We start from the raw sequence: 17,123 nt of genomic DNA, 5'->3' as shown, positions 1-17,123 counted from the left end.
AAAGGTTTGCTTGAGGGTCTGCTACACTATCAAATCTGCAAGAACAAGCACAACAAAAAACTGTTCTTCCAGCAACTAGTTCTAAGGGGCTGGGTGATCTTGTCTGACCCAGCAAGAAGATACTTTTGCAAGCAGAATACGGCTAAATCAAAGCTCCGTACAGCAAATACATTTCTGTCTCTGGCCTGYACTGAAATTATCTTTTGATCTTCTTTATATATTTTCAGTGGAATGTGATAGTTATGTTAATATTCTGTATTCTGTAAGGAGATTTTTTTTYCCATTATTTGGAATTATATTTGCTTAAGAGTTGCAATGAAACATTGTAGAAAGTTACTACAGTGAAAGAACAGCAAATATACATGTGCCTTGAGATTTCAAGTAAACTAGAACTCTGCATTTTAGGAGAGCTGCCATTCCCCTGGAATTACCATTTTAATTGGACTGATCATGAATGCTTTGCTCTGGTTGTAGTACTAGGCTTAGGAGATGAATTCCATTTAACCATAGTTTAGGGAAAGGGTGAAAAGTTACTCGTTTTTCTAACTGGAGTTTGCTGCATGGAAATATGACAYGAAATCATGGTATCAGGAAGAGTGCTTTTATTTAAATATGTAAATGTATCAGTAAATATACATTTATCTATTGTTCTCACAATTATAAATATAAAAAATTGCTATGATTTATTTTCAATTGTATCAGCTGGGAATTTGTTATTATTAGCAAGGAAATACAAATGGTTAATACACAGTAAAAAAAAAAAAAACAAATTTAAAGGAATAAAGTGTCTTGTCTTAAAATAGCCAGTACCTTCTGGCCTCACAATTTTCTGGAGCCAATTCTCTTTTCTCTGAACTATGCTGTCTTAAAATTGCCAGCAGCCTAAACATTATATAAGATCTCTTTGTCTGCTGGCATGCCCGGCTCCTTTTATGGGGCTCTTTGCTGCCCGTGGTCTTCATCATCTCAAACCCAATGGAGGGCCTAAGCTGTTTCCTTCATTCTAATTAACCCYAGTCCATTACAGGCATGTTTGCTGCTATACTTACCCCCTTCTTTTCATTAGTTATTTAAATGAATAACCCTTTCCTTTGTATCAGCTCTATGAGGTAATGTGGTACAAATCATTTTAACTGCTTGCTTTCAAATCTGTTCCCTTCGGTGCTTGACCTGCAGTGGGAGTAATTCCATATTTTTTACCTACCATCTTAATAATTTTAATCTAATAGTTTTTTATGTGAAGGCGAAGACAACCAAGTTAAAATGCAGAATGCAAATCTGACATCTCTTTTCAGTATCCCTCTAAGTAAAAACCTTGTAGAAGCTGAAGCAATGGAAAAATCTTAGACAGAAAAATATAATGCCTTCCTACCTTACTCAACAGCTTTCTCAGGTCTGTTGATGAAGGGGCTACGCCTGCAAACAAAAGATGCAATGATTTGGCAATTCCAGACTAGTTCTCTCTCCGTGGCYCTAAATTGCAATACTCTGTCTTGTGCTGTTTTTTTCATTGAAAAAGAATTCACGATGGAAAATATAGCTCTTCAAAGATTCCTGTTATTGACAGCAGTGTTTAGGAGGAGTAAAACATGCAGCAAAGTTTTGTACTTCTTTTTATGTGGCATTTCTTCTAAAATACAGTGTAAGTCAGCAATACTTTATTGACGTTGAAGTTTAGACGAAGACTTGGACTGTTTGGACTTTGTAATTGTGATTGATCGAGAACTGCAGCAGGCTTTCATGTTGACCTGGAGTTCAGATATGCGCTCCTTACGGACCAAGTGTAGTATGGAGATCTAGGAAAGAACAAACGGCGTCAGGCACGTCAGGTCAGCAAAAATTCTTTTGTTATTGCATATGCCAGCAAGAGGTTTCCGGATTGTGCGGTGACAGTATGTACGAATGTGAGGGAACGCTGCTTCTGGGTGCGAAACTGTTGCGGTGGATCGTTATCACAGCTGCAAAAAGTAATTAATTATATATGATGTCTCAGATGAGCAGATTGTAGCACAGAGGGTTAACTGTGTCTTATAACTAAGAAGTTATACAATGTCTGGAAAAATTTATTGGGTGAGTTCCCTCTGATTGCTAATTGCATACACTATTAAGCCATAATTCTTTCTGCTTTTTCATTTACTTCATGCTTCAAGGTAAAAGATGGAACATGGGATTATGACAAATTCTCTTCTGGGATCTGTGTAGTGGGGCTTGGCTTTGATCTTCCTTTTCTCTCGCCTTTGGAGGCCAAAGGCATTTTTGCAAATGGCAAATGAACAGAATTTTGGCACTCAGCTTTGCTGTGCTGATCAGAGAGAAGTTCCCTGAGAGGTTTGGGTTCTGCGTTTCTGAAATATTAAAACGTGTAGCACAGGATGTTTTGGCCTGTAGTAGATGTGGGTTTGAGCCCCAACCTAGGGACTGTGAGCCTGCCTGGGATGAAAGGTCGGAAGGCCCCGAGTTCAAATCTGACCTACGCTGTGTGGGTAGTGTGCGGCAGGCATTTTTTTTTTCACTTTGAAGTGTGGCTGTTACCCACTTCTGGCTGTTACCCAGTACTATAGAACTGGTAGATAGAATAAGAATTGCCAGTAATTCGTGCAAGCTGGGCTTCCTGATGCTGTTCATGATGTCAAGGAGTTAAAGGCATACTGGCCATGGTTCTCCAAGGCAGGTTTTCAGGGAAGCCCAGTCCTGTCAGTCCGAARGGGCTGGTAGCTTGACTCTGCATACTTAGGATCAAGGCTACAGCTACTCTGAGAGTCTCCCTAAAGCAAGATYCATTTGGGCCTTGCAGAGTGAATAGCATGAAAAAGCAGCACTGAGTTACGTACATCATAAATGAGTTAAAATTAGGGCTCTTTTGCAGTATGGTTTGCTCACTGGAACTGTTATACGCTTGGCTTCTCAGAACTGCTAAATTTATMTTATTCTCAGCAAGGCGTGTTAACCCTTGGAGACCTACACGGTTGTAGCTCACCTGCTTCTGAAGCCTTAGCCTAGGTCTGCGGTACGCTGTGGTTTGGAGCGGTGAACGTGCCGGCTGTGCCCAAGGGGAACCTTGCGGGAGGGTGCTGAGCACAACACAGAAACAGGATGTGCGTGTGTGGGAGGAGAGCTGGGGTAAGCATCTTCTACACTTGGTAGCAGACCAAATGAGGTTTGTTCAATGACAGACAGGCCAGAGACTGCGTTAATTGTTTACCTAGATGATTAGCTAGGTAACTGAGTGAATAAGGCTGTATCTGGGAAAAAATGTGGGTTTTATTTCAGCTGCAATCTTGCTGTGTGGGATTGTGCAATTTGCTTAATTTTCCTGAGACAGTTCTTCCATAGCTTTTTATTTCCCCTTTTTTACTAGAGGAGAGGAAACAAAAGGAGGCCTAAAGATGCATTTTATCATGCGTACTACATCTTGGAAATGAGACTTTGAACTCACTGAAAGCTATGGATGCTATAATGTTGAAAATAAAACGTATAGTCTCATTTGTAATAGCCAGTAAATAAATAGCAAGAAGATTAAAAGTTTTTTTGGTTAGCTTCTGACGAAGGACTTATTACTGAATAGGCTTTGTTGCATATAAGGCAACTACTGGTATCTCTTTTGATGGATTTTTTTGATCATTTCCTATCTTTTTCTCCTTACAACTTGCTTTCTTTTCTTTCATTACCTTCATTTTGCTGCTCAGAGTGGTAGTGTGATTTCCCAAGGGGAATGGCACTTATTAATATCAGTTTTTGAATACTTCAGTTAGGTCATCAGATAAGAAACTTTTTCTTAGGGGGTGATGGGAAAAAACAACTTGTTAAAAATGCCTGTATTTTGTCTTAAAAACACATTACCATATGAGTTACCCTGCTATTCTCAAATAAAACATACTCCTCTTAACATTTTAAGAAAATTCTTAGGCCCAACAACTTCATGGAGCTACATTTTGCTTTTCTATGCAGATGTCACTTCTTGATCCTATTATTACTGAAAGTTACAGAGGCAAAATTAATTAGCAGCCTGCCACAGTGCTCTTGAATCCTGGAGTTCCAGTAATGACTTGATTTTTGTAGAACTGTGCTTATTACATGTATTAGACAAGTCTGGACAAAGTAACTTACTCTGTGTAGCTCCTTAACAGTTATTACTACTATCAGCACCCTCTGCAAATGCAGAGAGGGTAGATGTTAGGACTGTAAGCATAGAATGCAGAATCCAGATTATACCTGCTTTTTAACGCTTCTCCACCAATTATCCTATTAGCAAAAAGAATGACGGATGCTTTTCAGGTTAAATGAAAATTAGTAGTGATAGATAATACACAGTTGAAGTAGTGTCAGAAATCCATTTTCAGATTTGGCAGCTTAGCTATGCAGAGGACTGTTCAGCTTTTCATATGCTAAAGAAGATACCAATGGGAATTTTTCTCTTTAGTTATGTAATAGCCTCATGTATGGGGTTAGCAGTGTTCTCTCTAGCTAATGATTGAGATTTTTCTGATCTTTCAGCATGTATCAGTATCTAACATTTTCCCTGAGGCCTAAAAAGTTGATATAATTCCTCAGACTTGTCAGGCGCTCCTTTATTCCAGGGCTACATAAAGCAGCAAAGCTGAGAGGCCTTCTTCTCTGGCCTCCAGGTTTTTACAACCATTTTTCTTACCTCTTCAAAGCACCATCTGTTTCACCTGATGTGCTTGCCTTTGGACATCTCATGAACTATGAGCCATCAATAGGTGCATATTCCTTAAAATGCGTATACCAGCACCCTGGAAGTGTTCATGGACAGATTTCCCTCTACCTGAGGTGTAGCACAGAGTGAACATCTGAGCAGAAGCAATATGAAGTCAAGAATGAAATCAAGAGCAAAAGACCACTAAGTGCCAAGCAAGAAGCAGGTATGCATCATCCGGCTCCCCTCATTTACTTCCCTAAATCTAATTAAATTTAGTTCCCTTCTTTAGCTTGTATTTAGTTCCCTACTCAAATTCCTCCAGTCACACAGATGATAGCTTCTTAGGTGCCCTTCTAACTGATGTCATCAAGCACCCTCCTTGGCAGCCTACTAGGAATCTCCTCCATAACTCAGATGGAGAACTCAAATCTATTCAGCCCCAGGGTATCGCCTCCACTGCTGTATCAGACAGTGTTTCTTACATTTGCATGCAAAAGGCAGGAAGAAGGACATGTAACCCCCCATGAGGTGGGAAGAGTTATTGCCAAAAAGTGAGCAAGTCCTGCAGAGATAAGGGCTCCTCGGAGCACCAGCCTCTGCTGTAATGGAGGCCTTCTCCTGAGTATAAGCTTTCCCCCTGCAGCTCAGCAGCTCTGAGGATGCAGCTTCTAGCAATGGGGCAGAGCTGGGCTTGAGCAGCAGAACCCATCCTTCTTACAGCATTGAACATGGTCAAATTTTGTGGACGTGTGTTGCAGTCGAGACACAAAACATGATATGTGCACTCCTTTTTCTTTTGGTTGTCTTTTAGTAGCACTATGCACGTCCTTGAAACCTGTCCTGGTTTTGTCCAAATTACAGCAGTGACTCCTGTAGTGTAGATATATGTAGAGAGGTATATCTATACAAATATATAGATATATAGATATCTCTATATTTATTCCTTCCTTTGTTGTATTAATTAAATTAATCAAAAGCAGATAACTGTGTGTGTGTCCATCTCCTGATACCATTAGCAGCATGAATTCAGAACAGTGAATGGATCTAAGATGAAAAATGCGTTTCTGAGCTTTGGCTTACAAATTGAATCAAAATATATGCATTCTAAGAAAACCCAATCCCGTATGTCTCATTCCATGCAACTCTTGTGTACTTTGTGTTCATCATAAACTCAGAGTTCATTTTTCTGGAACACAGTATTTCAGTGTCACATCACTTCAGTGGTGCATTGACACGCTTTAATTAAAGCACGACAACATTTGGTTGTGTTGTGCAGGTTTAAAAGATAAATATCTTTTGCAATTTAATCCTTCGAACTTTTATTGCACTAGTACTTTTCTCAGTGCTAAATATAGTGATGCTAATGTGCAATCTAGTTGCCTAAAGACAGCTATCTAGTGCCATTTTTTGTGCTGCAGTGTATCCTATCTAATCTTAGGCCGCTGCTGCAGAAGGGCAGAGGTCTGCCATATACCTTGTGTTATATCGTCAGCTGTGTGAGGATGTCTCAGATACCCTATAGCACCCAAAATGACACCGGATCCCTCTCTTTAGGCAATTTGAATCCCATTCTACATGCACATGTGTGCACATATACACTCTCTCTCACTCCCAACAGAGAGATTGTAGAAATCATTTTGAACAGTGCAGATTCAAATATGTTACCCTGGTTTATTTGTTAACACCTGGACTGTTCCCAGAAATCACCTTTAGTGTATACAAGCTTTCGAAGTGATTTTAATGCTGTTGTGCTGCTTTTGTGCATTTGAATTTTTCCAGTCCTGTCACAAAAGATGCATTTGGGAACTCAGCTGCTTTGGTTTGTAAACTTGGTGGTGGACTGAAGAGTCTTTCTTTACCTTGCACAACAGCACCTTCTGGGGAAGGATAAAAGAAGCACTATTACTTCTTTCTTAACAAGCTTTTCAGAAACTCTTTGCAGAAATGAAACCCACCTGACACCTTCTAGGGTTTCTTTCTTCATTTCAGCATCCTTGATACGTGAACCTGATTTTCCAGCTCAGCTAACTTCTGCTAAATTTTTCTGAAGCCTATGATAAAATATAGAGAACGGATATCATAAAATATAGAGAAGGGATAACTTCAAGCTTCTGGTTAGGAGTTTAGCTGTTGTGTATATTTAGTTTCTGTGTCCCTGCTCTAATTCTCTTAGGGGTCTCTGGATTCTGTCCTACTGGAGCATTGCTATTTTAATAGGTGCCTGGACCTGAAAGGCTTTCCATCACCTGAACATGGTGGCCCAAAAACTACTTTGCATCTTTACAGTAGTGGCTGGTCTTCAATTTTCGTATCCTTCATGGAGATTTTTTTACTGATTTTCCTTCTGAATTTGTTATTCCAGTAGTGCCGTTCATATCACTAATAATTATGATTTTAAAAAAAATATATTGAAAGACCTATTCATTCTTGGCCTCTGGTTTATAATTCTGGTGTGTTAATTTATATTTTCTGGCTTTTCTTCTCCACTGGTTAGTACAGAGGTGGATTATAAAGTGTGTGAGACTCAGTACTCTGCCATTTGCTGCTATATTACAGGGCTGTGTTATTTCAGTGTAACAACTGCTTTAGAAAGAAGTCATTGCAAACTAGTTATTTAATCTTACAAAAGATAATAATCCGTATTTTGTAAGTACTTGGTGTTTGTAAGGCACCCCTATATACAAAGACGGTGATGCCAAATCTACAGTGGGAAAGGGCTCTGCCTTGTACAGTCCCTGTCCTCAAGGAGGTAGACTGCTCTGCATGTGCCTGATACAGACATCAGCTTCCCTTTCCATATCAGTGGAGATGCCAAACCCAGTTGTTTTCTCTTCCATACCTCATGCTTTTACCTGTTTTGTCTTTTATGCTTGAGAAGAGTTTACATTAACCACACATTTACTGCTTCTCAAAGCTCACCTTTGCTGTGAGGCTTTCTGGCTATTCTCTGTTGACAGTAGTCATATAGGCAGACAGCAGTACTGGAAAACAAAGCATGAAGTTATGCGTTCAGACAGCAAGCATGTTTCTGCAAGCACATTTAGTGAGAAATGGCAGAACTAACAAAAGTTTTTTAAAAAGGAGGTTTATCTCGTGTTTCACTGGATAAGTTTGTTCTTTCTTCCAATGGGAACCTGTCTACTGAACTTTTCAATTTTTCAATAAACATGATTAGCAAAAATATCAGGTGTATCTAATATAAAACTTGTTTAAAGAATGCTGGAAGTTTGCCATGTTCAAGAAAAAAAATATAATTTTTCTTGATGATAATTTTAAACCATTTGGTGGCAGCCACCTAATCCTTTTTGTAGTGCTGTTGCAGTCAAAGCAAATTCCTAATTGTGGAAAGTAGTAACACTTGTTTACATTTTGGAAGTAGATATTCTACACACGTAGGTACATTGCAGCACACATCAAAAGTAATATTCACCACCCTTCAATTAAAAGCCTATAATGACTCTGTCAGCTGAAGTTTCTGTCTATATTAGATGCGTGTTCCTGTTCGGGACGTGGAGAGGCTGTTTATTGCTGTGCTGTGGCAAGGAATGTCTTCAGTAAAAAAGTTGCCAGACTGTCCTGTTCACTGGGTCTCTTTCATCTTCCTGCTCCTTCGTGTCTCCCAACAAATAAAGTAAGTCCAGACCACACAGTTACTCACTGACAGACAAAGAGAAGTTGGAGACGGGCAGGGATGGATTGAAGCTTGCTTTGGAGTCATGAACTGTGTCTTCAGCTGATGTGACAAGACTGAAGACAGTCAGACATACGAAGAGATCAAATACTGGGCTTTTGAAGCCTCTTGCTTCACGAAAGTGCTGACACATTACCTGGTGTAAAAGCCAAGGCAAGAGTAAAAAGATTAAATAATAAGGAGAGAAGGGACTGATGGACACAGCAGAAGCACATCTGACATGTATATTTAATGCTGGTTGAAAGTGTGCACTGGAACTAGTGAATTTAAGGCATATGCCTGTTGTGTGCCCAGCAAAACTGAAAGGTTTAAATTATGCAGGACATGTCATCCTACTGCCAAACATTTAACACCGTTCCTCGAGAAGAGAGACAGCTCTGGGGATCCTTATTTAAACACGGGTAATCAAATCCTTTCTCGGCATGGCAAGGTCTTTTGCATAATTTGTGCCCACCACATCTAGAACTCGCACACAAACTAGATTGCAAGCAGAGGAACTGTCCCTTGCCAAAACTTAGTGCTGCAATAACAATTTGTGTTGTGCGATAACCGTGCAGGTGACTAAAACTAGATCTGCTGGGATCGCCGCTTGTTGATTGTAATTCTCCTCTGTGTTTGTATTTTTTATAGTGACTGTTAAGATTATTTCTTGTCCTGGGACTGAGAAAGAATGCCTTTGCTGCAGAAAGACTGACTCAAAAAGAAAAATGTTGGAAATGCAAATATTTTCCACAAGGTAAGCGTCTCTATAGCTCTTCTGAGAAGTCATTCTTCTGGCATGAACCGGCCGATCTGTATAATGAGTATAAATTGTTCCTGCTTGAAATGAATTTTATTTCAAAATCAGTACCTTTCCAAACTTATGGCTGCTACTCTGTAGGAATACTGTCTTCTATAAAACGCACAAAGAGAGCCAATACAATGCAGTGGGCCCTCATAAGCGGTAGTCATTCCTCTTGTCTTTTTCTGGCCCCGTTTTGATGACCCTTAAAGATGGTAGAGTGCGCTGGTCCCCTCTGTATTTTGCCCAACTCAGTGCATTTGGGTACTGATAACTTAATAAGAACGAGGAAGGAAAGAAAAGATAAAGAACGGCAGTGAAAACCGTAGGCAGCCGATTGCTTTGGTAGCAGCAGATGAAGTTTCAATGGGAATTTCAAGTGAGGAGGTGAGCAGAATTTGTAATAAGGATCCGCTATGCAGGGTACGTAACTGAACTTCCACCTGCATATTTCAAACTTATTTCCACACTGCTTGAAATTCGATAGTGTTAATGCTGACCTTTAATGTGGGGGAACATTAGAGGAAGGGAAAGGTGTCTTGCTGTATTGTGAGGGCACAAAAATTAACAGTATCTGAAACTCTGATGGGAAGCTTTAGGAATGAAGGGGAAAGGACTAATCTGTTTCCTTTATTAAAAGTATACTGTGTGTTTAATGCATGAATTTTAAGATTGTATACCAAAATTAAACTTTGACAAAATTTTAATATGTTATTATGCCATTTCTTTCCAATTTACATTGGAAATGACTTTGATTATAATAGCAGTTTATAGATAAAAGAGATTATAGTACATTTACATATCTTGCAGCTTTTTAAAGCTATAAATTCCAGGGATGAGACATATAGCATATACAAAAATCTGAAAGCATCATTGGAGGCGTACCTTCATCTTAAGTAATAAAATCTAGAATCTCATATCTCCTCCAGTTTGTTTCAGTAGCAAACTTTTTATAGTTATGCATAAGCTATCAATGTACTTCATGTTGCTTGCTGATCCAGTGTCGTCGTTTCTGAATATTTTTATTAGCTTTCAGGGTAACACAGGAAATGCTGTGCAGGGTCGTAGCAAAGGCTGGTAGCAAATACCTAGGGAATATACCATCAAGATAAATCTAGAACAATCTTTTCCCAGGATACACTTTCTTGCTTCTGACAGCTGTTGCTTCAGGGATTACCTGAGCTAATGGCAGTAGCAGTGCCATGACGTCCGTTGTGTCTCCCCTGCATTAATTCGTCTAAATCCTTTTTTTGATCTCTTTATGATTTAGACCTTCTAAACATTAAGTAACTTACCAACATTGTAAATTTAAAAGTTATTCTTATTTCCATTCTTTTAATTTCAGGTCTGGTTTTAGACTATTTTTCTTGCCTAGTATTTCTCCTCCTTGTTTGATACCTTCCTCGTTTGTTTTCTGAAGGGCATATATATATATATATATATATAAATGAAAAGTACTCAGCTTTGAAAAAATTGGCTTTGGATCAGTGACTAGACCTACTCTCCTCTTTTCTGTTATTTCTCTGATCTTTTCCTTCTCACACTATGCCTGGTATATTGCCCATTTTATGTGTTTCTGTACCTCATTCTTCCTAGCTGTTTTTCCTTGCACTGTTTATTTTCCATTCTTAACTTTGGTCTTTCAGTTTTTGCTTTTCAATCTGTTCATTCTGACAACTCTCCCCCAACTTTCCTTTTCCATAATTCCACGCTTAATTAATTAATTGCATGTTGRATAAAGAAGGATCAACCTCGTTATAACCTCTTTTGCTAATACAAATAGAGCACTGGCTCTAATTTGCTACAGAAGCAGTGACTGCAGTGATTTCCCTGAGAACTTTCCTCTTTCATCTATCTCCTTGGCCACACTTCCAGACCTGCATGTTAAGGCTAGCATCTGCATAAAAACCTACTGAATGAGATGGAAGCTTGTCCCTTGCTCCCACTGATACCTTGGTAATGAAGCCCCATATAACCAATTTACAGAACTATTAGCTAAAAATCAGCTGTTTACAAGTCTGAAAAATGTGGTTAGAGCTGTAGCCTTTCCTACCACCAGACACTCCACTTTTACTTGAGATTTATTCAAATTCTAGCTGTCAGGCATTGTCTGTAATAAAGCTGCACAGAAACAAAATAAGGGCAGCTGTCCAAGACCCAGCAAAAGGACTTAGAAACCAAGAAATGTGCAACTTTTCAAAGGATATTTTCTTGTATTATGTTCAGTTGCAAATTTGAAACAGCTAAATGGGATAAAGTCCTAATGACCTCATTTTGGATCCGCAGGTTGAAATGACAATACAACACCATTGGCTGTGCTCCATAAGAAAAGCGAAGATAAAATATCTGGTGTTTTCACGTACTTCTTAATCTAACCTGAAGTACACCCAGTGAACTCTGGAATAGTTTATCATCCTTATCTGAGGGGTAATAAGTATTACAGGATGAAGACCGAGCTTCTACTGTGCAATAGGATAGCTTTGAGTTACTGGTAATGAGAGTAAAATTAAGCCCATTCTACCTAGCAGGTGTGAAATTAGCTCATTTAGTGCAACACTATTGCACTTTCTAGAGAGCAAAAGTCAAAATCTACTTGAGACTGTCTAAGAAGACTGAAGTGATCAATACAGACTTTCTCATAGCAGAGAAACGTTATTCGTGCTGGAAAAGCGCCCAGCACATGACAATACCAATGGAAGAAACACACAGATCGGTTCTTCGGCTTGAAACTAAACGATTAATTGTTTATAATTTGGTGCTGATCAAAGGAAGAAGACTGAAGGAGGGTGCAGAATAATTTTTCATTTTAATCACCAGACATTCTCCTTCTGCTCCTTCTTACCTTCCGTCATCTCTTTTCTTTCATTTTAAAATTTAAAAACTTCCATATTCTACATCTATGAATCAGATGAAATAATTTCGGTAGTTGTATGTTTGGCTGCTTAAGTTCACAACAAAATAAAGCAGATTGCAAAGAATTTCTCCTTCTATAAAGAACTTAGGCCTGAGTTATTAATTTAATTTTAATTTTTCCCCTAAAATACTACATTTTTCTATATCTATACCCTGCTGTGGTGACAGAGTTAATGTAAAAATCACATAGCGTATCATCTGTGTACCAGATTTGCTTGCTAACCCAGGAATAAGCTATGTCAAATAGGAGAAAAATCCTTGCAGAAGTCTTGACCAGTGTATAAATTAACTAATACATAAATATAGTGTTATAGAAGCTCTGGGAAAGAGCTACTGATGCTGTCTGGGTTGCCTAACTGCAAGGAGATATCAGTATCAGAAGGGAAACAGATAGAGCTCTTTTACATTTGCAGATCTTTCTTGCATGGCCGAACAGCACTTCCCTCAAATGGTACTAGGCCTGCTTCTTCTGTATTATCTATTCTCAGAAGGAGAAAATTGTATAGCTGGCTTTCAAAATCATTTTGCATAAGCCTAAATGCAGGTTCTAATTTTTTCTTCTGATTTCTGAATCTTCCAGTTACTGTGAAGCTTGCTTTCTACCTTGCAGAATGTAGAAATACGTCATGCTCTAATGAAAATTGAGATTCTCCACTGAGAATCCATTCAGTAGATGAACCCTTAAAAAATACAAATGTTTTGTGCTCATGATGAGGATTTCAGCACTTGGCAACAGTTTCCCCTGCAAAATCAACCACTTGTTTTATTGGTCAAAGACTGTCCAAAGGCTGGAGTGTGGCTTGTGTAGGCTGAAGGAACACAAGTGTAAGTTATGGTTGGATATGCTGCAAGAAAATATACACTTTTGCTAAGTGTACACCACTTTTGGGGTGTCTTTAATCCTATCTCTTTTTGTGATTGTATGAGATCATTTAAATGTAGGGCCCTTGCTTTTTCATTTGTGCTCATGACTCTTTAACACCTAGTAAGGCAGCTCAAAGACAAGCTTGTGGAATTCTCCCAGTCTGATTGTAAGAAATGAAGGTGCATTTACTGCAATTTCCCTGACAGGGAAAAAAGAAAAGAAGAAGCAAAACTCCCCAAAGGACAAAGAATCAAAAAAATTTTTGAATTTACAGTTATGTATCACCCCAACTAAGGCACGTCTTGGTCTGTCAGAACACATATTTCTGTGCTGACAATTTGCCATCTTTTTGGATTCTGAAAAATTTATACTTGGTGGGTTTTTTCAAGTTCTTTAATGAGATAGTCTCGGAGCTCTTAGGGCAGTGTGATGTTTTCAGCTGGGCTCTTCACAGAGAAGAGCTGCCTAAGCCTCCTGCCTTTAGCAGCCTGTGAAAGTTTCACTCTCTTTCAGAGAATATGGGTCAAAGCTGAACAAACAATTGAAAGTTAACCCCCCAAAAATCCTTAAAGATTTGTTCCCTCTCCTCTGCTCTTCCATCTTGTCACCAAATACTGCCATGATCAAACATCAGTAACAAGAGTTGCATTAGGAGTCAACACAGATTTCTTGGTGGGCCTTATTCCCTTGTACGTGTGGTCCTGTGTGAGGAAGACGCGTGCTTTGGCTCTCCAAGGGCCTGTGGTTTTGTTGGTGGTGGACCGATGGTTTACCTGGGGTAAAAGCCACCAACAACTGCTTTTAAAATGTAATCCTGTAAGACCCAGACAGTATGCAGAATAGTAGGGAACAGGAAAATCCTCCTCTTTTCTGAACAATTCCCGATTTTTCAAGTCTGATATGTACTCTGCAGTCCTCCCATGTGCAGTGGTATTTTTAAATAAGAGAGTTTAGCTGATGCAATGGAGCAATCTTGTAAATAATGACAGGCACTGCAGGAGTCTGCACCTGAGGAGAAGCTAAAATCTTTAGAGTAAATAAGACTGGCCACCACTTGGCCCCAACAACTCTGTTTAAAGAAGAAAGAAAAGTGTAGGTGGATTCATATCTACAGCTTTTTGTTGTGGTCTGACATTTTGTCATGACTCAAACAACTTTCTGAACAGGTATTTCTACCTTTTGGGCAAATAAGTATCTATTCCTCAACCTGTCAGACCTAGATTTGAAATTATATATTATTGTTGCTATGCCTGGGAGCATGAGCAGCAGAAGATATTAAATTCTATTTAATTATGTGCATACATATTGCACATTTCACCCAAAACCCAGGCATGTATCAGCCATCAGAAAGGGCAGGAGTATCAGTTTATCACAGCCAGCACTGAGGCAGAAGTCCCTGTTAGATTCAATGAGTCACTCTCCATTGACTTTAAAGAGCTCGCTGTGGCCCTGCATGTTTTTGAACTCGGGAATTTTTGCAATGAGGTTATATTTGCTCGTTACACAGATGGTCTCAATTCCATTTACTTTCAAAACACTACTTGATGCTACGAAGTTTCTGGGACCTGTGTCCATAGCTTGCATGCTGTGGTTGTCTTTTTCACCAGAAAGACATCTGAAATCTGTAATGTTCTGTAGAATTTCTTTTGACCCAATATTGCCCACTTGTGTAATAAACACTTTGTTCTCTGTTTAGAAAGCCCAGCCCATAAAGCACTGGTAAGTGAATGCTTTCCCCACGTGAAGAGGCCAGAGGTGATCGATTTGCAGTGCAGGTCCTTGTTAGCAAGCTGCTGCATGGAGGAGAAGCTGGGTGAGATACACCAGGAAGTTTCAGGAGGCGTGTTGCTAAGGAAACCTATTCTTTTAAAGAAAAGCACTAGGAATGCCTAGCTTTACACAGTCTGTCTCTTAGCTGCCATGCTGCCAAAAGGGGAACTGAAGCTCTAAGTAATTGTTTTTACATTTTCGCATAACCATGTATTTCTTTCCTAATGTAAATAAAAGAAGAAAATCCAAAGCTTTTTTTAGAAGTACTGAAAGGAGTGCAAGGCAAAGCAATTCGGTTTTGAGAAGAGTGTGTGTCAAGGCTGGCTGCTCCTTTGGGCACAAGGAACCAAGCAGGATGATGTGGCCGGCAGGCAGGGTCCTTGCCATAGCACCCAGGCAGGGGAGTGGGGCAGGCCTGGAGGTGGCAGCCAGGTTCAAGGAAAAGCCCAGGTCATCAGGCTAATTCACGGTGGTGAGGCAGATCTGAGGTTAAGCTGGGAGTTCAGTCTGCAAGTTGGGGTCTGGATCAGACCCAGTGAAGGCAACTAAGACCGGACACTGTCCATTGATCAAGGGCATGTCCGTAGCGGTGAGACAGATCTGCGGTAAAGCTGGGATGTCAGTCTGCAGGTCAGGGTTGGCATCGATGGGGTCCAAGGCCATGGGCATAGCTGATCTAATGGATGCTCTAATGCAAAATACCTTCCGTCGCCCAGTGCCTCATCATGGCTCATCGTTTACAGCTAAAGTCACGGCCAGCATAGCTGGCCTCACCTGGTGTTTCCGCCTGGTTTTGAACTGGGGACCTTTCACGTGTTAGGCAAATGTGATAACCACTACACTACAGAAACACCCCTGGAAGAAACATAATGAATCATGACTAAGGTACATGTAGCAGTTTCTTTCCCGGTAGTAAAAGCTGTAGGGTTTTTGATAACTTCAAATCATAGAAAAGACATTTTGTTACTGTACATGTGTGAATAGGATGTTCAATGATTGACATGTTTATTAAAAAAAACACAGTATGTTATCCAGATCCTGTGATTCCTGTATGGGTAGGCAGTTGGGACTCTGAATGGAAAAACTGGGTGTCTGTGCAACCCATCACTGTAGTCTCCAGGAACTTTCTCAATAAGGTATCTGCATAGACATATGCAGTAGGTTCCAAGGCTCCTACTGTACTTCAAGGTGTCATCAGTTTTTCCCTCCTTACTAATTAAAAGCTCTGTAATGTTTGACATCTTGACCTAAACCTGTGTGATAAAGTCTGCTGTGTCTATCAGATTTGGCTGCGTGCTTTGAAAAATGAATTATCGTGAAGAATTGTAGCTTGTGAGCTCAGATATGCAGGAAAGTTGTGTCTGTCTCTCAGGGCTAGGAGTGGATTTAAGTTGATGATAATTTTGACTGCTGGTGCAAACAAGTCATTTCCTGCTGATGTCCTTTGAGACTAACTCTCTTAATTTCTCTAAGTACTGAATTTCAGAATAAAAGTACTTTTTGTTAGTATTAATTTTCTTCATCTTCCCAATATCAGTCCTGCAAAATGTGAGAGAAGGCTGAACTCCATCACCTGGACTAGCCTGCTTGATGAATTATTTTTTCCTACCAAATGTGTTCTTTTGTTTCTCTGCCTTTATAATTTTATTGTAAAACACAATACAGAACTTAAAATTGTCCAGCTCAGGGGTATTTTCTATTGTTTAGTTTTTCTCTGAATTTTATTTTTTTCTCTTTATTTTGTAGTTTTGCTGTGCACTAAAACTGCTTGAAACACTAGACCAAACATTGCACAGCTCCTTTGTAATTGTCTTCTCCTATTGCAACCCACTGCAGTTATGCAATATCAAAGGTTAAAGTCAAAAACATCCAAAATTCTCAGGTTTTATATAGCTAAAAAAGAAGTAGAAGATTAATGAGATTACTTATTTAGTAGTCCAGAATGCAAAGACTGTTCCTCAGACTATCATCCATCATTTCTGTTGCCTCAGGCAAAGATGTTTCAAGCTTGCTTCTAATTTTACTGAGTGTATTCAGTTTCCTGTGTTGCTTAAGATCATTACTAGTTTCATTAATTCATTTTGACTGAAAAGTAAAAATCATAAAACATTCAAACGTTGTTTTCAGCTGTGGGTTTGTATCTTATAGCAGTGGAACTGTCATTCAAACCATTTTGCTTGTTTTTCTGTTGTTCAGATGCAGCTATAAAGAAGTCAGCATTTTCTCCTAATTCTTGACTGCAACACAGCTTTGTTAACAGCAGCATAATAGAATCAAATAGTGAAGCACTTGGTCAATTTTTATTTGGTTCTTGACAGAGAGAGTTCTGCATATAGCCAGAGTCAGGGCTTAATGATTTTTTGCCTTCGTTGTTATAAAGCTAGGCTTTTATTAAAATACTGCATCAAGTTCGAGAGACTTTTATTAAACCAAATCTTAGTTT

The sequence above is a fragment of the Rhea americana genome, unplaced genomic scaffold, assembly GCF_003343005.1.
Source record: "Rhea americana isolate MKP2758 unplaced genomic scaffold, rheAme1 scaffold_174, whole genome shotgun sequence".
NCBI classification, from domain to species: Eukaryota; Metazoa; Chordata; class Aves; order Rheiformes; family Rheidae; genus Rhea; species Rhea americana.
The sequence above is the reverse complement of the archived record's forward strand: the minus strand, read 5'-3'. Positions refer to the sequence as shown.